Raw genomic sequence first — 25,387 nt, 5'->3', positions numbered from 1 at the left:
CTGAATATCCATTAGCACTTGAATTGATATATGCATAATAAACTTCTAGAATGAAAACAGGCCATGCTCTTTAGAAAGCACCCCAGCACTGCTGATGATTCTTCTTCAGGAAGAGGACTTTTTGTCTGTCCTTCCTTCCTTTCTTTCTTTTTTTTTTTTTTTTTTCCTTCTGACAATATTTCTATTCATGCCATTTTAAAAGGCCCTTAATGACTTGAAAAAGAATACTAGATAAAAAACCCATTGGAAGAATAAGTGCACCCTAACAGCAAGCATCTTATAAGGATGAGGAATTTGGGGTTGGAATCTCTTTTCTCTTCTTCTCTATCTGATTTGCTTCCATTTTCTGAGTCACCCCCTGATAATTTTTTTTTTAATTTGGTATCAAGATAGAAATTTATTTATTGTTGTGCTTTACAAACACACTCATTTGTATACAAGGAGATTAACATCTCTTTCATCTACCTTCATAACAGTAATTCTTTTTTTTTTTTTTTAATTTCTTTTCAGTGTAACAGTATTCATTGTTTTTGCACCACACCCAGTGCTCCACGCAATCCATGCCTTCTCCAATACCCACCACCTGGTTCTCCCAACCTCCCACCCCCCGCCCCTTCAAAAACCTCAGATTGTTTTTCAGAGTCCATAGTCTTTCATGGTTCACCTCCCCTTCCAATTTCCCTCAACTCCCTTCTCCTCTCCATCTCCCCATGTCCTCCATGCTATTTGTTATGCTCCACAAATAAGTGAAACCATATGGTAATTGACTCTTTCCGCTTGACTTATTTCACTCAGTGTAATCTCTTCCAGTCCTATCCATGTTGCTACAAAAGTTGGGTATTCATTTTTTCTGATGGAGGCATAATACTCCATCATGTATATGGACCACATCTTACTTATCCATTCATCCGTTGAAGGGCATCTTGGTTCTTTCCACAGTTTGGCGGCCGTGGCCATTGCTGCTATAAACATTGGGGTACAGATGGCCCTTCTTTTCACTACATCTTATCTTTGGGGTAAACACCCAGTAGTGCAATGGCAGGGTCATAGGGAAGTTCTATTTTTAGTTTCTTGAGGAATCTCCACACTGTTCTCCAAAGAGGCTGCACCAACTTGCATTCCCACCAACAGTGTAAGAGGGTTCCCCTTTCTCCACATCCTCTCCAACACATGTTGTTTCCTGTCTTGCTAATTTTGGTCATTCTAACTGGTTTAAGGTGGTATCTCAATGTGGTTTTAATTTGAATCTCCCTGAGGGCTAGAGATGATGAACATTTTTCATGTGTCTGATAGCCATTTGTATGTCTTCATTGGAGAAGTGTCTGTTCATATCTTCTGCCCATTTTCTTTATATGATTGTCTGTTTTGTGTGTGTTGAGTTTGAGGAGTTCTTTATAGATCCTGGATATCAATCTTTTGTCTGTACTGTCATTTACAAATATCTTCTCCCATTCCGTGGGTTGTCTCTTTGTTTTTTTGACTGTTTCCTTTGCTGTGCAGAAGCTATTTTCAAGATATGTCTCCAAAGGCAAAGGAAACAAAAGTGAAAATGGACTTTTGGGACTTCATCAAAATCAAAAGCTTCTGCACAGCAAAGGAAACAGTCAACAACAACAACAACAACAACAACAACAAAAAAAAAAAAAAAAAAAAAAAAAAGAGGCAACCCTGTTAATTTTCTTGATTGCCCTGAGTCATTCTCTTGGGTTTTCATCCCATTCTCTTTGAACATTTCTTTGTATTCCCCTTTTTATGTTGTGTCTTAGTTTTTCTATGTATGACTTTTCAATGTTAATATTAACATCTAGAGGAGGTACAAGGTGTTAATACATACTTGTTAACACATATCATTAATGAATATCCTACCAAAGTTTCAGATATTGACTGTGTGAATTTATAGTCTACAACTTGTTAGTCTCTTTTGTACTATAAGATGTAGAAGGCATACATGTGCCAAAACTAGTAACCAGACTAAGTCAGTCAGTGACTTAGTGTCTACAGGACTTATATGAGGTCAGAGTTCAGTGTGTCATATCGGAACATAGAAAGCATCCCTGTACAGAAAGAGTAAGGATTTCTGACAATACTTCCATTAGAGTTCTAGCCTTATAAACTATCAGGTCTGAGGAAACTGTAACATTTGACCTCTTCTTTTGCTTGAATGTGGACCTGGCTTCTAGCCATCCTTTCTCTCTCCCTCCTGTGTAGCATGGCTGATGAACCTGGAGGGTTAAGGCAATTTTAGAGGCCTACCAGATTTTCCAGAGGTAATGATCAGATGTGTAGACCAAGCAGAGGTGCATGTCTATGGAATATAAGGTTACGTCCTGAACTCTGAGTCACGTAAATACAACAGCAAGTGTGGAATAAAACAGCTAGGACTTTGTTTCCCAAAGATCAAGCCCAGAAGGAAGATCCATGCATTCCAAGAACAAAATATCCAACCAAGGGGTTTGAAAACAAAACAAACCCAATCTGTTCTGGGATTTTAGGAATGTGAGAATATACTCCTAAAATGAAGCTTAGGACATTATATGTAAACTCTGGTCTGCAGAGGTGAGACTAATGTCCACAGCCACCAATGTCTTATCAGATGTACTGTTGACTTTGTTCACATCAGGTTACATATTCAGGACAATAGCAAATGGCAAGTTGCTTGTTGTCATCATGTGACTTACCGAACTCAATATACCATCAAACATAATCTAGGTGCTTTCCTATTTCTGCCAGTAGCTTTCAGAAATGTGGTCCTGTCCTCAGAAATTGTAGCAAAAAGGCTAAAATGTAACAATAGCACAAGAAATGATTGTGCTAGTTATTGAATTTTTGCAAAGGGCTCAGTAGTTTTACATCCCAATTTATCTCCCTTTCTAAAAGGACACTGCCTTTAATACCTCCTGATCCTGGTTTTTATCTAGGCAGATGGTTGGAACAGTAAGATAATATATTAACAACAGATGTACACCTTTCCCTGGACTTCACAGTGGGGTGGCTGCTATCTCAAGAAATCATTGATGGAATTTAAAGTCTCTCACTTTCAGGTTATAGGTTTGAAAAATGCTGCCTTTGTTGTATTAGAAAATCACTTCTATCTGATATGTGTCATCATCATGAACTTAGTCCAGACATTTCATTAAGTACTAATAAGTAGCAATGGTGAGCTGAGGGGAAGTGATTTCATTTAGACATTGCCACATTGAATTACTATTCTTGGAGATGATTTAAGTCATCCTTAGACAGAGGCAGTGTCATTTTGACTGAAGTTGACCAAATTCCTTGGAGATCTGTGTCATCACCACACATAATTCTTTTGAGACAGAGAAACTAGACACCTTGGTAGTAGTTTTCCAACAGATTTTTTTACTTTTATGTATGTATTTTATATGTTATTTGATGCTTAATAACACCTTAATTGGAAAGAAATAATAATTTGAAATACAGAAGAACATAGTGTATGGATTATAGTATTATAAAAGCTAACTTGCCTAGAAAAATTATTAATATATTTTAGGAGCTTGGGGAGAAATACAGCATAAAGCCATTTCTTAAACTGCTTTTTAAAGATTTTCTGAAGTTACTTAAGAGAGGAGGTAAAGCTGATGTTTGATTATTTGGAGGCATCTTCCTTTTGCAGAGTGAATTTCATTTACTCCCACAGTTTTTCACATGTGTATTTTTAAAATATTCATTTTTTTCAACTAAAAAATATAAGAAAGATGAAGATAAACTTTCTGGTGGGCAATTTTAATGTATACATTTTTATTACCACCATCATGATCAGAATACAGATAGTTCTATCACCCTCAAATCTTCCTTTGGGCTACCCATAAAGCCACATCCTCCCCCATCCCTAACCCGTGTCATCTACTAATCTATTTTATGTCACTATAGTTCTGTCTTTTTGTGAATGCCTTATAAATGAAATCATACATCATGTTTTCTTTTAAGAGTGGCTCCTTTTATTCTGTATAATGATCTTGAGATGGCACCCAAGTTGTGCACACCAATAGTTTGTTCCTTTTTTCTTGCTGAGTAGTTTCCTCTATATAAGAGTGCCATGGTTGTTTATTCATTCTTTCACTGAAGAGTATTTGAGTTATTTCTAGTTTTTGGAAATTATGAATAATGCTGCTATAAACTATTCATGTATAGATTTTTGTGGGAATATACGTTTCAGATTCTTTAGGGAAGATAGCTAGGAGTGGGATTGCTATAGCCTATGCTTGGTGTGTGTTTAACTTTATCAGAGAGGCTCTGTCATTTTGCTTTGCCATCACTGCTTTGTATGTGAGTTCCAGTTGCTCTGCTTCCTTGTCAATGGTTGGTATTGTTAGAAGTTTTAATTTTAGTTCTTCTGTTAGAGGTAGTAATATAACATAATTTTTAAAATTTGCATTTTCCTACTGACTCATGGTGTTGAACATCCTTACATGGGCTTCTTTGCTCTCTGTATCTCTTCTTTGGTGAAGTGTCTGTTCAAGCGTTTTGCCTAATTTTTAACTGGGTTGTTTTCTTTCTCTTGGGGTTTATTGTTGTTATTGTTTGTTTTGTTTTACATTCCAGAGGCCTTTTCTTTTTTATACCTATCATGGCAGGAACTCATAGGGAATAGGTTCCAGCAGCTCAGGCTCCTTTCCATTGGCTTTCCCAAAGTGTGCTTCTCTGGATGGAGTAGGCTGGCACTTCAGGTGAACCTAAGTACTTTTCTTTTTGGCTTCCTTCTTTTTGATCATTTTTCCCTCACATGCTTCAGGAAGCTGTCCTGACTCTTTGTGTTTAGTATACTTAATGCATATATTGATTTTCTTGGCAACAACCTTGCTCTTAGTTTGTTTGCTTAGAACAATGCTAACAGCATGCTGGGTAACCTAGACCCTGCAATTTTGCCATGGTAACACTTGTGGGGCATTCTTTTTTGAACAGTGACTATACTCTCTCTCTCTCTCTTTTCTAAAAAGGATTTTATTTATTTACTTATCAGAGAGAGAGAGAGAAAGAGAGAGAGAGAGAACATACAAGCAGGGGTAATGGCAGGCCAAGGGAGAAGCAGGTTCCCTCCCAAGCAAGGAGTCCAATGTGGGACTTGATCCCAGGACTCTGGGCTAAAAGCAAACACTTAACCAGATGAGCCACTGTTCAAGCCTCCCTTGAACAGTGACCATTCTCTTGACGTCAACAGTATCACCTTTCTTGTAGATTCACATGTATGTGGCCTAAGGAGCAGCTCCATGTTTCCTAAAAGGCCTAGAGAACATGTAGTGGGTACTTTTCCTCTTTCCCTCTGTGTTGGTCATTTTGACAAATTACGGAAGGACGACAGTTCTGGCCTAAAGGAAGAAATTTCTGTTGAGTTTTGAAGTTCAGAATCCAAATAATTTGTAATTGACTTTGCCATTATATGCTCCCTTAAATGTATCTTTCATAAAGCAAAGGTAAATAATTTTGATGAAGGTTGGCTTATAATTGTTTTCTTTTATGGATCATGGCTTTGGTATTATATCTAAGAATTATTTGCTTCATTCCCAGGTAACAATATTTTCTTCTGAGAGCTTTATAGTTAATATTTTACATTTAAATCTATTATTCATTTTGAGTTAATTTTTGCAGAAGGCATGAAGTTTAGGTTGAGATCCATTTTATTGCATATGGATGTATGTCTTACCATTTGTTGGATGTATAGATGTATGGATTATGTCTTACTCTTTGTTGTAAGGCCATCCTTCCTCCATTGAATTGCTTTTGCACTTTAGTCAGAATTAATTGGTATACTTGTGTGGGTCTCTTTCCAGGCTTTTAATTCAGTTCCATTTACCTGTGTGTCTATCTCACCACTAACATCACAATGTTTTGATCACTGAAGATTTATAATAAATCTTAAAATTGCAACTCTTTTCCAGAACTCTTTTGGCTATCCTGGTTTCTTTGCCATTGCATATATATTTTAGAATAATCTTTCTATAACTACAAGAAAAAATCCAGTTGGGATTTTGGTTGGAATTCCATTCAGTCTATAGGCCAATTTAAGAAACACTGGAATTTTACCCATGTTGAATCTTGCAATCCATGAACACAGTGTGTCTCCAAATATTTCAGTATCTTTTGATCTTTGTCACTATTTTAGTTTTTATCATATAGATCTTATACATGTTTTGTTAGATTTATATATAAATGTGTTAATTCTTAGACATACTTAAAAATACTTATAATTTAAAAATCATAATACTCTTATATACATACATAATTTAATTTGGTTTTCAGTTGTTTATTGATAGTAAATATAGGTGTAATTAATCAGTGTGTGCTAAACCTTACTACACAGTTATTAGTACTAGAATTTGGAATTTTCTACATAAATACTCATGTTGCTTATAAATAAAAACAGTACTACTTTTTCTTTCCAATTTGTATACCTATTTTTCTTACCTTATTTCACTGGCAGGGACTTCCATTACAATGTTGAATAGGTGAGGTGAGAGTGAACCTCTTTGCTTTTTGTTTAATCTTACAGAAGAAGCATTCAATCTTTTGCTGTTAAGTAGCATGTTGTGTATAAGGTTTTCTGTGTGCCCTTTTATCAGGCTGAACAAATTCTTTCTTTTACTAGTTTGTTTCAAATTTTTTAAATGAGCAAGTGTTTAGTTTTGTAAAATGATTTTTCTGCATCTGTTAATATAATCTTGTTTTTTTCTTCTTTAATGTGGTAGATTACTTTGCTTTTTGAATATTAAACTAATGTTTCAATCCTGGGTAATATTCCATTTGGTCATGGTGTGATCTTCTTTTTCTATATTGCTGGGTTTGATTTTCAACTATTTTATTGAGGATGTTTACACATATGTTCATGAGGGTTATTCATCTATAGTTCTCTTTCTCTCTGTTTCTCTTTTTCTCTCCATACTGTTTGTATCAGGATAAATGTTGACCACATAAAATAAGTTGTATAGTTTTTCTATGAGTAGTCTTAACGATTACAAAATACATATTTAGCCTACATAATCTTCTGAAAACCAGTGTTTTCCAATTTATTAGGAAGATAACAAACTTACTCTTTGTTCCACTGGTTGGATAATTCCTATTGTTTGTCTTCAACCCTATCCTCTACCAACTCCATTATGCTGTTTAGCCCATCTGGTGAGGTTTTGTTATTATTTTTTGAGTTTATTACCAAATATTACCTAAAATTTCTAATTGGCTCTTGCTAATATCTTCTATTCCTGTGTTGAGAATTTATATCTTTCTATTTAACTTGAGTGCTTTTGTTTCCTTTTTCATGTGTATACATATTTGAAAAACACTATTTGCTACATATTTTTTTAAAACACAGGTAATTCATATTCAGTGTGCATATAATAGTTTCTGTTTTTGATTTAAATTGTTCAGTGCATCAGAAGTAACTCTTTTTAAAAAAATTATTTTTATTAACATATTATGTATTATTTGCTCTAGGGGTACAGGTCTGTGAATCATCAGGCTTACACATTTTCACAGCACGCACCATAGCACATACCCTCTGCAATGTCCATAACCCAAACACCCTCTCCCTACCCAACCACCCCCAGCAACACTCAGTTTGTTTCATGAGATTAAGAGTCTTGTGGTTTCTCTCCCTCCCTATCCCATCTTTTTAAATTTTCCTTCTCTTCCCCCAAGCCCCCCACTCTGCATCTAAAATTTCTCATATCAGAGAGATCATATGATGATTGTCTTTCTCTGATTGACTTATTTTGCTCAGCATAATACCCTCTACTTCCATCAATGTTGTTGTAAATGGCAAGATTTCATTCCTTTCAATGGCTGCATAGTATCCCATTGTATATATACATACCACTTCTTCTTTATCCATTCATCTGTTGATGGACATCTAGGTTCTTCCCATAGTTTGCTGTTGTGGACACTGCTGCTATAAACATTTGGGTGCACATGCCCCTTCGGATCACTACATTTGTATCTTTAGGGTAAATACTCAGTAGTGCAATTACTGGGTCATAGAATAGCTCTATTTTCAACTTTTTGAGGAACTTTCATGCTCTTTTCGAGCTGGCTGCACCAGCTTGCATTCCCATTCAACAGTGTGGGAGGGTTCCCCTTTCTCCTCATCCTTGCCAGCATCTGTAGTTTCCTGACATTAATTTTAGCCATTCTGACTGGTGTGAAGTGGTATCTCACTGTGGTTTTGATTTCTATTTTCCTGCTGGCGAGTGATGTGGAGCACTTTTTCATGTGCCTGTTGGCCATTTGGGTGTCTTCTTTGCAGAAATGTCTGTTCATGTCCTCTGCCCATTTCTTGATTGGATTCTTTGCTCTTTGAGTGTTGAGTTTGATATGTTCTTTATGGATTTTGGATACTAGTCCTTTATCTGATATGTGATATGCAAACATCTTCTCCCATTTAATCAGTTGTCTTTTGATTTTGTTGACTGTTTTCTTTTCTGCGCCAAAGCTTTAGATCTTGATGAAGTTCCAATAGTTCATTTTTGCCCTTGCTTCCCTTGCCCTTGGAGATGATTCTAGGAGGAAGTTGCTGTGGCTGAGGTCAAAGAGGTTACTACTTCTGTTCTTCTCAAGGATTTGCGTGGATTCTGTCTCACATTGAGGTTTTTCATCCATTTGGAGTCTATTTTTGTGTGTTATGTAAGGAAATAGCTCAGTTTCATTCTTCTGCATGTGACTGTCCAATTTTCCCAGCACCATTTGTTGAAGAGACTGTCTTTTTCCCATTGGACATTCTTTTCTTCTTTGCGTAAGATTAATTCACCATAGAGTTGTGGATCTACTTCTGGGCACTCTATTCTGTTCAAGTGATCTCTGTGTCTGTTTTTGTGCCAGTACCATACTGTCTTGATGATGACAGCTTTGTAACGGACTCTGAAGTCTGGAATTGTGATGCCACTGAACTTGGCTTGCTTTTTCAACATTCCTCTGGCTAATCAGTGTCTTCTGTTTCCATAGAAATTTTAAGATTATTTGATCCATTTCTCTGAAAAAATTTGATGATATTTTGATAGGGATTGCATTAAATGTGTAGATTGCTTTGGGTAGCATCAAAATGTTCACAATATTTGTTCTTCCAATCCATGAGCATGGAACATTTTCCCATTTTTTGTGTCTTCCTCAATTTATTTCATGAGCACTTTATAGTTTTCTGTGTACAGATTCTTTGCATCTTTGGTTAGGTTTATTCCTAGGTATCTTATGGTTTTGGGAGCAATTGTAAATGGGATTGACTCTGAAATTTCTTTCTTCTGTCTTGCTGTTGGTGTATAGAAATACAACTGATTTCTGAGCATTGATTTTATATCCTGACACTTTACTGAATTCCTGTATGAATTCTAGCAGTTTTGGAGTGGAGTTTTTTGGGTTTGCCACATAAAGTATCGTATCATTTGCAAAGACTGTTTGATTTCTTCTTTGCCAATTCAGATGCCTTTTATTTCTTTTTCTTTTTATCATCTTTTTCAGATGCCCTTTTATTTCTTATTTCTTTTTCTATTTCTGATTGCCAAGGCTAGAAGTTCTGGTACTATATTGAATAGCAGTTGTGATAGTGGACATCCCTACCATGTTCCTGACCTTAGGGGAAAAAGCTCTCTGCTTTTCCCATTGAGAATGATATTCGCTGTGGGTTTTTCATAGATGACTTTGATGATATTGAGGAATATACCCTCTACCCCTACACTTAAAATTTGATCAAGAAAGTTGCTGTACTTTGTCTAATGCTTTTTCTGCACCTATTGAGAGTATCACATGGATCTTCTTCTTTCTTTTATTAATGTATCATATTACATTGAATGATTTGTGGATGTTGAACCAACCTTGCAGCCCAGGAATAAATTCCACTTCGTCGTGGTGAACCATCCTTTTAATGTGCTGTTGGATCCTATTGAATAGAGTTTTGGTGATAAACTTTGGCTCTGTATTCATCAAGGATATTTGCCTGTAATTCTCCTTTTTGATGGGGTCTTTTTCTTGTTTTGGGATCAAGGTAATGCTGTCCTCATAAAATGAGTTTGGAAGTTTTCCTTCCATTTCTATTTTTTAGAACATTTTCAGGGCAATAGGTATTAATTTTTCTTTAAATTTTGGTAGGATTTCCCAGGAAAGCCATCTGGCCCTAGGCTCTTGTTTGTTGGAAGATTTTTGATTACTGCTTCAGTCTCCCTACTGGTTATGGGTCTGTTCAGTTTTGGTAGTTTGTATGTCTTAGGAATGCATCCATTTCTTCCAGATTGTCAAATTTGCTGGCGTATAGTTGCTCATGATATGTTCTTATAATTGTTTGTATATCATTGGTGTTAGTTGTGGTCTCTCCTCTTTCATTCATAATTTTATTAATGTGGGTCCTTTCTCTTTCTTTTTGATAAAAGATCCTGGTCAGGGGTTTATCAATCTTATTAATTCTTTCAAAAGAACCAGCTCTTAGTTTCGTTGATCTGTTCTACTGTTCTTTTGGTTTCTATTTCATCAATTTTTGCTCTGATCATTATGATTTATCTTCTCCTGCTATTTTTAGGCTTTCTTTGCTGTTCTTTCTCTAGCTGCTTTATGTAATAGGGTTAGGGTGTATACTTGAGACCTTTCTTGTTTCTTGAGAAAGGTTTTTATCACTATATACTTTCTTCTCAGGACAGCGTTTGATGTGTCCCAAAGATTTTGAACAGTTGTGTTTTCATTTTCATTTGTTTCCATGAATTTTTTCAATTCTTCTTTAATTTCTTGATTGACTCCTTCATTCTTTAGTAGGATGCTCTTTAGCCTCCCTGTATTTGAGTTCTTTCCTACTTTCCTCTTGTTATTGAATTCTAGCTTCGCAGTATTGTGGTCTAAAAATATGCAGGGAATGATTCCAATCTTTTGGTTCTGGTTGGGACCATATTTATGACCCAGGGTGTAATCTATTCTGGAGAATGTTCCATGTGCACTAGAGAAGAATGTGTATTCTGTTGCTTTGGGATGGAATGTTCTGAATATATCTGAACATCTGGTCCAGTGTGTCATTTAAGGCCTTTATTTCCTTGTTGGTCTTTTGCTTGGATGACCTGTCCATTTCAGTGAGGAAGGTGTTAAAGTCCCCTAATATTATTGCAGTATTGTCAATATATTTCTTTGATTTTGTTATTAATTTGTTTATATAGTTGGCTGCTCCCATGTTAGGGGCATAGATATTTAAAATTGTTAGATCTTGTTGGACAGACCTTTGAAGTATGATATAGTGTCCTTCCTCATCTATTATTATAGTCTTTGCCTTAAAATCTAATTTATCTGATATAAAGATTGTCACCCCAGCTTTCTTTACATGTCCATTAGCATGGTAAATTATTTTCCGCCCTCTCACTTTAAATCTGGAGTTGTCTTTGGGTCTAAAATGAGTTCCTTGTAGACAGCATATCAATGGGTCTCTTTTTTTTATCCATTCTTATACTCTGTGTCTTTTGATTGGGGGCATTTAGCCCATTTACATTCAGGATAACTATTGACAGATATGAATTTAGTGCCACTGTATTGCCTGTAATTTGACTGCTACTCTATATTGTCTCTTTTCCTTTATTATTTTATTTTATTATTATTTTTGTGTGTATATATATATATATTAGACTGGTGAATAGAACAGAGCCACCCATTTGATTTTGGGTGCATTTTTGTCTCTTTGAAGAAACTAACTTTCAAAATTTTAATGAAAGAAAAACTTACATATATACAAAAATAAGGGATAAAATATGACTGTAAAGATAAAAATTTAAAAAGATTCTAAAGAAGGAATTGATAAGATAAGTTGGTTGGAAAAATAAGAAAAGAACAAAAGAGAGAATATGATCAGACTGGAGACTAGAACAAAGTCATGTGCTAGATTTAAGGTACAGCTGGTCTTTTAGAAGAAATTGTATTCCAAAATTTAAAAGAAAAAATACCTGTATGAATACAAAAAATAAGGTTAAATCCAGTGAAGGGATAAAATATGACACTAACAATGAAAATAATTTTTTAAAGGTACTGTTAAGATAAAATAGTTAAAAAAAATTTAAAGATGAAAGAGGAAAAATTTTAAAAATAGAATAAGACAAAAATTAAGATTAAAAAAAAAATGTAACTTTGCAAGACCAAAGGATCATGAGAAAAATGCCATGAATTGTTTCGTTGCTTTCCCCTAGCTCTGGAGTTCCGCAGTTCTCGCTGATCCGTGAACTTGGTCTTGGCTTGATATTGTTGCTGATCTTCTGGGGGAGGGGCCTGTTGCTGTGATTCTCAAATTTCTTTGCCTGAGGCAGAATTGCACTGCCCTTGCCAGGGGCCAAGCTAAGTAATCTGCTTGGATTTGCTCTCAGTAGCTTTTGTTCCTTGAACACTTTCTTTAGAGCTTTGGAGGACCTGAATGAAGATAGTGGCCTCCCAATATCTGGCCTGTAGGAGCTGTGGGTTCAGGGCCCTCTTCCTCAGTGAGTCCCCAGAGAAAATCAGTCAATCCCCAGTCTCCCTGGTCTCTGGCCGCACTCTGTGCTCATGGGGCCTGTGACTGAGTGTTTCTATCTCTGGTGCACAGCTCTGTTTGGAGTCTCCAAACCCAGCAGATTCCTGCAGCCCACTCCCATGCCACTCCTCCCAGAGGAGGAAAGAAGGTGTCTCTCTGGATCTTGTGGGGTCCTGCTCAAAGAGCGGTGGCCTAACTGTGCCTTGGATTGTGGCTTAAGGTAACCCAGAGCTGAGAGCTCATTCCCTGGCTCCAGCTCTGTCTCTGTAGCCAGTTTCCCTGCTCCAATACCTGGGAGCTCTGCTACACTCAGACACCCCCGGTCTTTTTGTGACCCCACAGGTCCCAGGAACACAGTGTATGCACAAGTGCTCCACCTCTGCTTGGCCTCTGGAGTGATGGCCCTCAGTGGAGCAGACTTCTAAAGTTCTGCTGCTTCACTGCTTGCTGGGATCTGGCCCCTACCTTCACAGTCTATCTTCCCATAGCTTTGCATTCAGTGCTCCGCACACCCTACCTTCCAGAAAGTGTTCAATTTTCTCTTTCTAGAATTGCTGCTCTTCTCTTCTATCTCCTGTTGAGTTTGTAGGTGTTTGGAATGGTTTGATAACTATCCTGCGACCTAATGTTGTTTCAGTCTGATACTCCTCTGCCATCTTGCCAGCCCACTCCTCAAGAAGTAACTCTTAATGAACTATCCTAAATTAGCTAGAAAAATATTTTGATTCCTGATTATTGACAAATCTCATCATCTTAAGTAAGACAAAATGATCCGTCTAATGAAGATAGCCTCCTTTTCTCCCCAACATCACTAATGATAAAATTTACTAGAGAGGAGAGACCAGGGAGGAATGTGCCATGCCCATAGGGGCAAGAACTTGGAAAGAAAGCAGCAGTATTTCTAAGGTGGTGACAGAATAAGATGAGGTATAGAAGTTGCTCATTCAGGTGATGATTTCAGATGCCTCCCTCTTGATGTTCTTTGAGATAACAGGCAAAGTAACTTAATAGGCACTTAGCAGTGAACAAGTCTCAGTATAAGAGTGCTAAGTAATCGTATCATATACATGAGGAAAACACCAAGAGCATGAGACTTTTCGATGTTGGCACTAGATACTGGGAATTATTTATGGAATGATGATAGGATGGAATCATGGTATTTGCCCTTTGTCTGCTACATCTGGTCAGTAGGCCTGTTTTTGTTGGCAGTGGCTATTTCTAATGTGTGCTTAATTGAACTGAGGTGGGGAATGGGCAAGGAAGTCTTGACACAGGCTGAAATTGTCAGCTCAGTCATCATTTTGTATCATACTGGCAAGATGCAAGTCTCAGCAGGACAAAGTTAGCAAGGTGTTGTGAGACTAAAACTGGAATATAGTAATTGTGGTGTCTGGTGAGCCAGCCATCTCTTCCATGCATTTCTGATGCTCTCAGCTCCACGTGTCTGTGGATCAGCTGCTGCTGTGGGTGCTGACAAATGTCACACACACAAGACTGAAAAGTGTCTCACCTCATGCCATGTAATTCTCACCTCCACTTTGGGGCTTCCCGGTTCGCTGAACATGAGACACTGCAGGATTCTGAAAGTTACCAAGAGTTAATGCCTGGTATAGCCAAAACTTTGATAAGTGGAAGCTACTTGCAAATTATTTTCCTCTGCCTTTTCTCTGTGTTCTCAAAGAATATTCCTGAGTTGTGATTGTATGGCTTCAGGATACCAAGCAAGCAATTGCATTTGTTGGCAGCCACCTGATACATACTCTCTTACTAGCGCCACCTCCATCCCTACTTGACACTCTTTGTGTCTTTTCTGATCCCGGGTACTACAGTCCCTAATCACACATTATCCCTTAAAGCTATGTCTAATGTTCTATTTTCTGGGGAACATTGGCCAAGACACATAATAACGTTATTACTTAATTAAGAGACCCATGTGAAATATAATAAAATATGAGATAAGCATTTCCAGTTAATATGGGTATTAAATAATTATGTGTAGTTTACTGCAGTGAAATTTGTTTGCTTCACTTTTCAAATTTAATTTTCGCTTCCTCTTTGTACTGCTGTGCACTCAAGGGGACTCTGGGCTTCAGCTTTTTAACAGGTGTGTTCTGGGGAATCTGTGTTCAGTAAATAGTTGTTAATTACCCTTGAGTTTTTTTAATAGACACTTAAGCAATACATAATATGGAGGTAAAACTGATTTTTATATCCCCATCAGAATTGCATAACACACTACAAACAAGTTTATAATATCCTTGGGTCTTTAAAATAATCATGTGAGGTAAGCAGGAAAGCAGGTTTATTTATCTCATGTAGGAATGTAATTGGGGTTCAGGGAGATAAAGAGATTTACCTTAGGTCACAGATGAGATAACTGTCAGAACCAGAGTCAGGTTTACCAACATTTGTTCTTTCCCTATTGATCTCTTTTATATCAGGTGTTTGCAGTCATTGGGTCTTGTAAATGGATATTTTGAATTCATCTATGGAAACATCTGCAATACGGTGTGATCTTTCAGTTGATGTTAATTTTTTAAAAAAGGCTTCTGATTTAGGGGCACCTGGGTGGCTTAGTTGGTTAAGCTTCTGCCTCTTGATTTAGGCTCAGATCATGATCTCAGGGTTGTGAGATCAAGCCTGGTGTCAGGCTCTGTGCTGGATGTGGAGCCAGCTTAGGATTCCCTCTCTCCCTTTCTGCCCCTCCCCATGCCTCCCTGTCCCTGCTTGCTAGAGCACTCTCTCTCTCTCTCTCAAAAAAAAAAAAAAATCTAGTTTCTTGTTTATATGATGGAATATAAAATACATAATATGTGATAAAATGAACTTGAAATAAATTAATCAATTCTGTAAAAGAAGCAAGTTGCATCTCACCTAGACTTTCATCTTGACCTATCCTATGTTCTTTTATAAATGGTTATTATCCTAAATATGTATCATTTGTTTATTTTAAAAAACACTTTTCAAAACTCTTTGCTTCTCTCTTCTGATCTCTGCACATCTTCATTAAAGCTCTTATTGGAACAGAATGTGTGATTGGTTATTTTTTGTAAATAACAGGAGAGTTTTCTTTTCTGTTTACTGAACATAGTCTTACACTGCTATAGGAGAATTTATATCTATAGCTCTAGTATGTTCTAATGAGATATGTAAGCATAAATAATCAATATATAAAAAGCAAATACATTATATCAAAAGTACCTAATATGCATTATGTTATAAATAACTATATACTTCATTTTTTATGTATCTGGACTAATCTTGGTACAGTAAGAGTTAAATAGTATTTTTAAATATAAAATATTTTGAAAGAGTTTTGGCAATCAAGCTAAGTTAAATGAAGTACAGTATTTCTTTTTATATTTTTTCTTTTTGATAATTGGTGTGTGCTTTGCACCATACGGATTCTCAAATGATGGTGGAGGCATAAAACCTGTAATAATTAGTTACTGCTTAGGTATCAACAAATCTTACTTCAATACTTTCTGTATGCACAATAAAGGAGAAACCGAAATATTTTTTCTGTGTGTCAACATTCTCACTCCTCGTACTTCATTAAATCAAGATGATATAAATCCCTGAAGACTGAAGTACAAATTTTAGAGCTGTATTGATTTAACCTTCCCTTTGTAAATATTTCATAGTTCTATAATGTGCAAATGTAGTCACACATAGAACAAAGGATTGTACTTTTCTGTTAGTAGGCAGAGGAGGTAACTGACAGCTTTTATGATACCATTTAGAAAATAATACATATGAAAATGTGTAAGAATATTTTGTCATTATTATGGATGTCAAGGAAAATTGATGAAACATTGTTTTTAAAGCCAAGATTTTTGTAGAGAATACTTTAAATGTGCCATTTTCAAACATAAATCCATTTGCCTCTTATAATTTAAAGTTTTTTCTCTTAATATTTTTTAAAATTACTTATTGGTTCTTTTCAGATAAGGGGCTTTTGTTTGTTGTTGGTGGTCTTTTATCTCTCTCTCTCTCTCTCTCACTGACACTAAAGAAACTCAGGATTTAAATATGCGATATTCTGGTAACTTCCGTAGCATCATAAGGTAAAGTTGTAGGGGGTAGGTATAAAGATAAATATTTCATGAAGGATCCATCAAGGAGAAGTAACCTTTCTCATCTAAGGGTTGGGAGTAAAGCTGTAAAAATGACAACTATGTTATGCTACTGTTTAATGTTTATTTCTTTCTAAACTTTATATAAAAATAAAGCCAACCTAGAAGATTTTTGTGAATGCTGATATATCAAAACATAACAAAAATAATTTTATGCACCATAGAAATGACATCAAAAAGAATATGATTATTTGTTATTTCAGTACTTACTTGGCTAAGAGGGAGGCAGAGAAAATGGATTTTTGGTGAATGATTGGGGCTAATATCATGAGATAATCACATGACCTACTTTTGTTAAAGAAAAAGTTTGGCAATTACACACATATACACACAAACAGTTTAGAATAAGAATATTATGGATTTATAAACTGGCAACTTAGTGCATTGAAACAAAAATTCAGTGTATACTGAAGCTGACTACATTTGGAACTTAAAGAATACAGGAATATATATGAAGACAGTTTCTGCAAACAGGGGCCTGCTCTTTCACTAGAGGGCAAACTTTAATCAGGACAAATGGACTTTTGAGTATTTGTAGAGAATTTTCTTACAAAATTTTGCCATGAAAATATAATAACACGGTCTATAAAAGGAAGGTTAATTATAGTCTTGTACTAATTATTTAATTTAGGATCAGATGACTAATTTATATTACTGTATCAGGGGTGTGTGTTTATGTATTGTGTTGTATGTGTCTTCACATGTGTGTGTATCATAGTGCACCATGTAATGTCATTTAAAGTGAGTTTTATTTTCTTAGAGACAGTTCAGGCTTTATTGATTTTAACATTTCTGATTATTCCCTCATTGTGTTTTCTGTTGAAAGTGTCTAGATTTCCCAACACAGATTCAAATTAAAGCATGGGAAAGTATGGCTACTTATAAATATACCATCCATCCTGCCCTTTTATCACTGAATATACATGCAGGAAATGATGTTATTTAGAAATCCTAACGATCTTGTGATCTCAAAGTCTGCTTTTTCTTATTTTCAACTCCTTCCCACATACATATTTCCAGGTCAAGCCTTATCTACCTGTTCTCCCAATCTGTTGTAATAACTGGAACATGGTTACTTATGTCATTTAAAAAGAATGTGTTGATCACTTGTGATGTGTTAATATGTCCCTTAAATGTAAGTTGCAGTGTAGAAAGATCTGTATCTTGAGGACAATCTTCTTTACTTATCTGTCTCTTTCATAGGTTTTAAAAAGAGCTGGGTATGATGTAGTAACTTCTTAGAAGATATAAATTACTTTTACTTGGGGTTTAAAAATAAACATTTCTTTGAAAGATCCATCAAGGAAGAAGTGATCTTTCTCATCTAAGGATTGGGAGATCTTCTTTCTTTTCTTTTTTTTTAGGTGAGTTCCCCATCTCCTACACACTGGGGTCTTTGTTGCTGTGTGACCCACAGCTACAGCCCCAGGGATAAGGTATGTCTAGGACCCTTTCAGGCTTGTGCCTGCCTGAGGCTTTTGGGAAGGGCATAGGTTGATTTCCTAGCCTCAGCATGGTGGACCAGCAAAGCCAGAGCCAGGTGGGTGGGGGGACCATGCCTTGGGGTGTACTGGGACTGGGACAAAAGTGGGTAGACCCAGGTGTCCACTGAGTGCTGGATGCTAGTGAGGAGCCACTGGGGGAAAGGACAGGGTGACATCTGTGTGCCATAAAGCCCCTTTTCCTGCTGTGAACATGGGTTGGGTGGGGATGGCTTTAACCACAATAAAAAGTGAGGAAACAGGCTCAGAGAAAGGACTAGTGTGGGCTGGGGTGAGGCGCTTCTCTAAAGAAGCTGGACTCCTGGGACACTGCCACCCGCCCTTCTCAGGGCAAGTTCTCTGGAAGAGTTCCCCCACACTCCCCACCAGCACCCCCTACCTTTACTTTGGGGGGGCACTTATTCAGACCTGCTCCCCACCCCTCTCATCATGAGCTTTGTTTGGTCTCTCATCCCCAAGCAAGCACCTGGAGAGGCAGGCCCAGGTGGCACTGGTCTCTCAGGGGAATGCCACAGCTAAAGATTTCAGCCATGTTTTCCTTTTTGGGGTGCAGGGGGGAGACTGGTCTGCCTGAGCCCTGAAAGGCTGCTTCATGGGTTGACCCTCCTTTAGGGCCTGGCTCCGCAGGCAAGCCCTATTTGGACAGTATGTCTACAGACAGGGAGACAAAGTAAGCAAATAGAACAGAAAATGCCTACTGCATCTGTTTATTTCATTTGTTCAACTCTCAAATAAATGGAAACAAATGTTTCTTGAACACCTGAACTATGGTGTGGGTTCTCAGACGTAGAGCATTCCTGTCTCCTTGAAGGCATGATGGTCCTCAGTGCTGGTCGAGGATGATGGTGTTGCTTCTTTGGGCTTGGTTTGATACTTGGACTCCTCTCTGCTTTTGTGACTAAACTTTAGATCCTCTTACCATAGTTTGGTAAAGAACCCTTGAAAATTCACGTATCTTTGGGTGGTCAAAAAAAGTGCTATGAGACATTGAGTGAGTAGATGTACTTCTCAAGAAAATAAAATGGTATCTTTAGGATTAAATGAGAAAATATATGTAAAATGCCTATAAGAAGCCTAACATAGAAAACTTTTTACTGTTTGCTGTTGTTATTTATAAAAGCACATTTTTTGTATAAATAGTGTTTTTCTAAATGTGGATATTTAAGACTCAGATTTAAGTAAAAGTTGTTAGGTGCTGTGCTGGGAGCTTTCTTAGGTGTTACCACATACAATTCCTAAAGCAATCGTCCAGCTCTGGAAAAATCTTTCCTTTTTAAATAAATGAACAACTTGAGTTTCAAAGTGGTCAAGCTACTTGTTTAATGTCACACATTAAATGTCTCCAAATTCCAAGTTTAAAGTTCATTGATATGCATTAATAATAATTATAATATTTATTACACTTATTAGACATCGAATCTGTTTAGGCATTATATTCACTTAATCATATATTACATCGTTTAGTCCTCATAATATATCTATGAGGAAACAGCCAAAGACTGGGTTAAGATTCAAAGAGGCCAAACTATTTGCCTATACAGGCAGGAGTTATAGAGTAATGATTTAAATCCAAATCCATGGGAATCTGAAGTCTGTAGTGGTCCTACTCCTTTACAATATCCATTGTTTCAGAAGCTATTCCTACCAAATGAGAGTCAATTTGAGCAGGAGAAATACATAGCTTTTGCCTCAATGTGATAATACTGTAGACTGCTCCTAGTCTCTAGTCACAGGCTAGGGACTACTGGCCTGCAGTCTCACGTTTGGTTTTTAATTGAGCTTCATGGCACTTCGGAAATGCTTTCTACATCTCTGATTCCATGTCCTACCTCTATTTCTCTATTGGAGTAACTCCTATTCCCCATTCTCCCATTCACATTCTCCAAGCCTTAGAATAGCTGAAACCTCTGCTGGGAAGTCTTTCCTTCTATATCCAGTCTCCATAGAAATGTCTTTTGTCTGTGTTCTGAAGGTGCCCTGGGCTAATGTTCATCACCCACCAAACGGAAGCTCTCCTCCCCCACCCCTGTCCCCACTGCCTTCCACTAAATTAGGTCTTTAAATTTCCTATCCACCATAGAGCCTAGAATATGGAAGGTGCTTTTAAAAATTTGTTGAATGATCAAATTAATAAAAATTTCTTCTTTCCCATGTCTTTTGTGATTCATTCTTTAGTAAGAACAATTTCTTTTCTCTACAGTTTAGACCATGCTTCTCCTCTGCCACGCACTCTGAAGTGGTTCCCCTCCTCCCACAAGGGGAGCAAGAACATTATTTGGTTTAACAAGCTTTTAACCAGATCATTCTGGATTTCACATATCATTTCTGGGTTCTTAAGCTCCCATTACCTCTGCTCTTTCTAGCTTGGCAAGTGACAATTCTTTTTTTTTTTTTCGAAACTGAATTTTGGGATCCTTTTTGTTCTGGTCTGAATTCCTGTTTGCTTTTGTCCCTGGGAGATTATATATATATATATATATATATATATATATATATGCCAAAAACATGTAGGTGAAGAACATACACATTCTTGGTTAGCTAAAAACCACATCCCAATATCCATGAGTGAACTGTGACATAAATAGAAAAATCACAAACACTAATGCTGTGTCCAAATATCATCTCCTCTGATCCAGAGGATGAGGGAAGGGGGTGTGATCAGAGTGACTTCCAAACTTTACATCCTGAGATTATGGTCTTTTTAGCTACTCTAGGCTAGGCTGTTTTAATTGGCCAAAAACTAAGCTCTGCTCTTGTGGAGTAGGAAATTACTCTTATTGGAATATTTTCAACTGTCTTACCATATTCTCTCCTCCCCTAATTAGATGCTACAGAAACCAGGGTTGGAATTAACTACTAGAGATAGCCATCACAATGACGGGCTTAGTAGGGACTTGTGCCATGGCACATTTCCCTTGAGAAAGCTAGAACATAATATTTCCCTTGAGAAAACTAGACTGTAATTACTAGGAACACATAAGAGGCATGATAGCATGACAGCATGTTGGCAATGACCAGACTATGCATTCTGCCAGATCCAAGTTTAAATTCTATTACCTCAATTTCTTAGAAGCTATCTTTTGGACAAGTTACTTAACTTCCCTGAAGTCCAGTGTACTCATCTTTAAGTACATAATCTTATTTCATCAAAATTTCATAGCATATGTGTGGTGTGATGGTGTCTGCATAAACTGTGGGTCATACAAATACATGTTGTGTAATAATTTGCAAAGCATGATTATAAAAAAGCAAACTCATTGGAAGGTTAGTCCCTACCTCTACTACATACACTAGAAAACTTAATTGCTTTGAATCTCTTTGTCTCCTTTTTAGACCTGTGCTATACATGGGAAGAGATGATTTTTTTAATTCATATTTTTATTCCAGGGCCTAGTAGAATTCATGGAACACAATAAACCTTCTTTAATATTTCTTAAATTGAGCCTTAAAGAGGTTCAGTGATTTCTTCAGGGTCCCTCCACAGGGAAGTTTCCCAATATGGGACACACGTAAATCACAAGTCCAATAGGCATTCCACTCTAATTTTCCAATGATGCAGGTCTAGTAGCAAGACTGCATGCATCCACTAGTGGTCCGAACGCTATATATATTAAAAAAAAATGTGTTAGATATGGTTTAGGCTTAACTAAAAGTTGCTTTCCTCTTAGCTCTGTAGGTTTAATTAAACATGAGGTCTTAATATGTAAGAGATGAAGGGCAAAGCCATTAAAGGATGCAGAGTCTACAGTGTCTTCATGGAGCAATTCCTTCTTTAGGGGGAAGACTCCAGCTACAGTGGCATTCAGCTTAAGGTCTATCATTTATAAGGCTGGTGGATGAGCATTTGTAAGGCGTAATTATTGAGTTGAACACTCTCTGTGCAATGGCTACAACAGGAATGATGTTTGCAAGTCTTATATTTATGTTGTTTGAGGTCAGAATGAAGTTTATAATTTTCATTTTAATGTTTCTTATCTCTAAACAGATCCTTTCCATTAGTTGGTATACACTTTGCCTCAGTGAATATCCACTGAGCAACATAGATACTAAATGACATACTTTCATGCCAGAGAACGTCTCCCATGTTTTCAAATGAAATGTCATAAATAATGATCAACAGCCTTTTTGTTTTTTTCCTACTGGATAATCAAAGCCAGACTTTTAGTAACTTGACATTCTTGAAAACCACCACATTCCATGATGAGTCTATTTCACAAACTCTGCAATAAAGATGAAGGCATTAAGAGACTGCGAGACTATATTGTGGTTCAGAATGAGAGAACCTGAAGCATAAGATTAGATCCAAAATATGTAGAGAGATTCTTAACTGCTTGAAAGATAAAAACTATTGTCAGCTGTCAGAAAAATGGTTGTGTTTAACATGGGGCAAGTGTGCCGCTCAGGGAAGACCAAAGAAGAATCACAAAATTACAATTTTGTCAAATGATGGCAGATAGGTTTCCACCTGTGGGTCAAGCCAGAATGAAAAGTACCCAGGCATATTAAAAAAAAAAAAAAAGACTTTAGATGCACCTGGTTGGCTCAGTTCATTAAGTGTCTGCCTTCAGCTCAGGTCATGATCCCAGGGTCCTGGGAACAAGTCCTGCATCGGGGCTCCCTGCTCAGCGGGAAGCCTGCTTCTCCCTCTCCCTCTGCTCCTCCCTCCTGATCGTGCTTTCTCTCGCTTACTCTCTCAAATAAATAAATAAAATCTTTAAAAGAATTGAGAGCTGTTTCTCTCTCAGTTGGGAAGAGTGGTCTAGGTCAGCAGCAGTGTACACAGTGAGGGCAGGAAGAAGGAGTGACAGCATACTTAGAGTCACTTTATGACTGTGGACCTGGGCAAAGCCTCAAGTTAGTTCTAGAGAGAATGTGAACCCATTTCATTACTTCCAGAACTTACCTAATGTACTCTTAGCAAATTCAAGATAATTATCTCAACTTTCTGCCTTTTTTCACATTAAATCTGGGCAGAGGCCACCATAGGTCAACTGAGTGGGGAGTATATATATATTTCTTAAAGCTCTATTTATTTATCTAAGATAGAGCATGAGTGGGAGAGGCAGAGTGAGAAAGAGAAAGAATCTCAAGCAGACTCTGCACCAGGCACAGAGCCCAATGTGGAGTTTGATTCATGACCCTGACTGAAATAAGGACCTGAGTTGAAACCAAGAATCCAACGTTTAACTGACTGTGCCAGCCAGGCACCCCGAGTGAGGCCTGTATTATAGGTGCTACATGTTCTAGAGTTGCCATGTCTTCTAGGACTTGCTCGTAGCAGGAGCAGACCTGGGTTTCTGTCTCCCTCTCAATGACCCCTCTTGGGCATCTCCAGATGAAACATCTAATATAAAGATTACAAAGCAATTTATTAGGTCTCTGATTTAGGGGATCACTGGCCTTGAAGCTAGCATAAAGAAATAAGATTTTTCTTTAGCATAACTTCTCTTGGGTCATGTTTACTATAGGCTATAGGAGGGCCCCAAATATCTCTTACCTTTCACAGTTCTATTGTGGCCACTTTCTGTAACTTTCTATTTAATAATTGTGTTTAGTTACTTCAGGCAAATCTTTTCAGAATTTGCTTCCAAAAAAGGACTGAGATTCCAACACAAGGCATACCTCTGAAACTCATTTATTTGGGAGGTTGGTTTCCCAAAGGCCAGTGTGTTGTGGACCAAAGCACTGCATTATTAGATTCTTGTGATAAAATGTCTATAATATGTAATCAGCTTGCATTCTTAGTTTACCCATGTGACCTATAGTAAATCCCCAAACATGTCCCAAGTCCATCTGTCCTTCCTTCCATCCTTCCTTCCTTCCTTTTCCTTCTTTCCTTCCTTCTGTTCTTCCTTCTTTTTTCTTTTTCTTATCCCTTCCTTCTCTCCCTCATTCCCACCTTTCTTTCTCCCTCCCTTCATGAGTCAACTAGCTCAGTCAATCAAGAAGTATATAATAAATAGGAGCACCTGGGTGGCTCAGTGGGTTAAAGCCTCTGCCTTTGGCTCAGGTCATGATCCCAGGGTCCTGGAATCAAGCCCCACATCGGGCTCTCTGCTCGGCAGGGAACCTGCTTCCCCTCTTTCTCTGCCTGCCTCTCTGCCTACTTGTGATCTGTCTGTCAAATAAATAAATAAAATCTTAAAAAAAAGAAGTATATAATAAATATTTACTGTTTAGTTTAAAATGGTGAATTAAAAATAGACATCACCTGCACTCTAAGAACTTATTCCCCAATTAAAGAAGTAATGACAGAATGACATAATGAATTTATAAACTATTGGCAATGTATTACCTAAAAATGATGTGCAAGAAGGCTTATTAAGTGGTCTTGACTAAGCATGTGTTCAGGAAGACATCTGTAGCCCATTCTTGCCTCTTGCCCAATTTTTGCCATTTATAGCTATCACATGAAAAAAAATGGGAATGCCGGGAAAAGCTTTTTTCTAACAGTTTTTTTTTTTTTTTTTTTTGAGGGTTGCTGGGGGGAGGGGGTTTTTTCTAACAGTTTTATCACTGTGTGGTTTTTTTGATTCATCAAGTTAATCTCAAAATTGTTATAGTGGCCAGTTCCAAATAAAAGTCTGTCTATGGGCAATAGACAGAGCAGACAAAGTAGATGTACTGAAGCCTGACTCAGAGGAAAATAAATCATTTTAAACATATAAATGCCACATGTACGGAGCTTCCTGGTGATTTCAAAGATGAACTCAGCTGCGTATACTACGTGTGGAGATCTCCCCCAACTCTTTTCCAGGATTAAAGCATTTGGTTTTAACAAGGACTTCAGAATTAATCTTTGTGTGCTTTTTTGTCTTTTTTTGCTCTATTGAGTTTTTTTAAATGTAAATGCCCTACAGAAGCACACCTCTCATGGCAAAACACTGGAGGCTCCCAACACCAACATTGGTGTTTTCTTAACCCCCAACTATTAGTAACAAATCGCATGTCTCTGTCTGTCTCTTGCGCTCCCCATCTGCCATGCCTGCCCTAACTCAGTCTCCACATCTTGATTCTCCATCAGGGGCATGGTGTTCAGGTTGTAACACCTAGTGGTTAACCAGAAAAAGCATGACTTGTTCTGACTGCTTGAGAGCAAAACACGAAAACCTTCTAGGAGAGCAGACCCCAAAGTGGATCTTGTGGTTTCCTGTACCAGGAACACAAAAATCCAGTGGAGGTCTTCAGAACAAAGAATTCATTCTCATTTTTCACCATCTAGTGGGATCCAGTTTAGTGTACGATCATTTTACAAAGTTCTAGGAAATGAAGAGTGACTTTACCAC

General features: G+C 37.3%; 1 pseudogene across 1 annotated transcript; it reads right to left on the bottom strand.

The window, feature by feature from the left end:
- Positions 1-4,586: 4,586 nt before the first annotated feature.
- Positions 4,587-5,294, bottom strand: LOC309847259 (large ribosomal subunit protein eL21 pseudogene; annotated as a pseudogene). Its single transcript has 2 exons — positions 5,172-5,294; positions 4,587-4,939 (listed from the first exon to the last, which is right to left on the bottom strand). The product of its transcript is annotated as a large ribosomal subunit protein eL21 pseudogene (transcript).
- Between the last annotated feature and the right edge of the window lie 20,093 nt (positions 5,295-25,387).

Source organism: Mustela nivalis (assembly GCF_964662115.1).
Source record: "Mustela nivalis genome assembly, chromosome: 13".
Classification (NCBI taxonomy): Eukaryota; Metazoa; Chordata; class Mammalia; order Carnivora; family Mustelidae; genus Mustela; species Mustela nivalis.
This window is presented reverse-complemented; position numbering and strand designations above follow the sequence as displayed.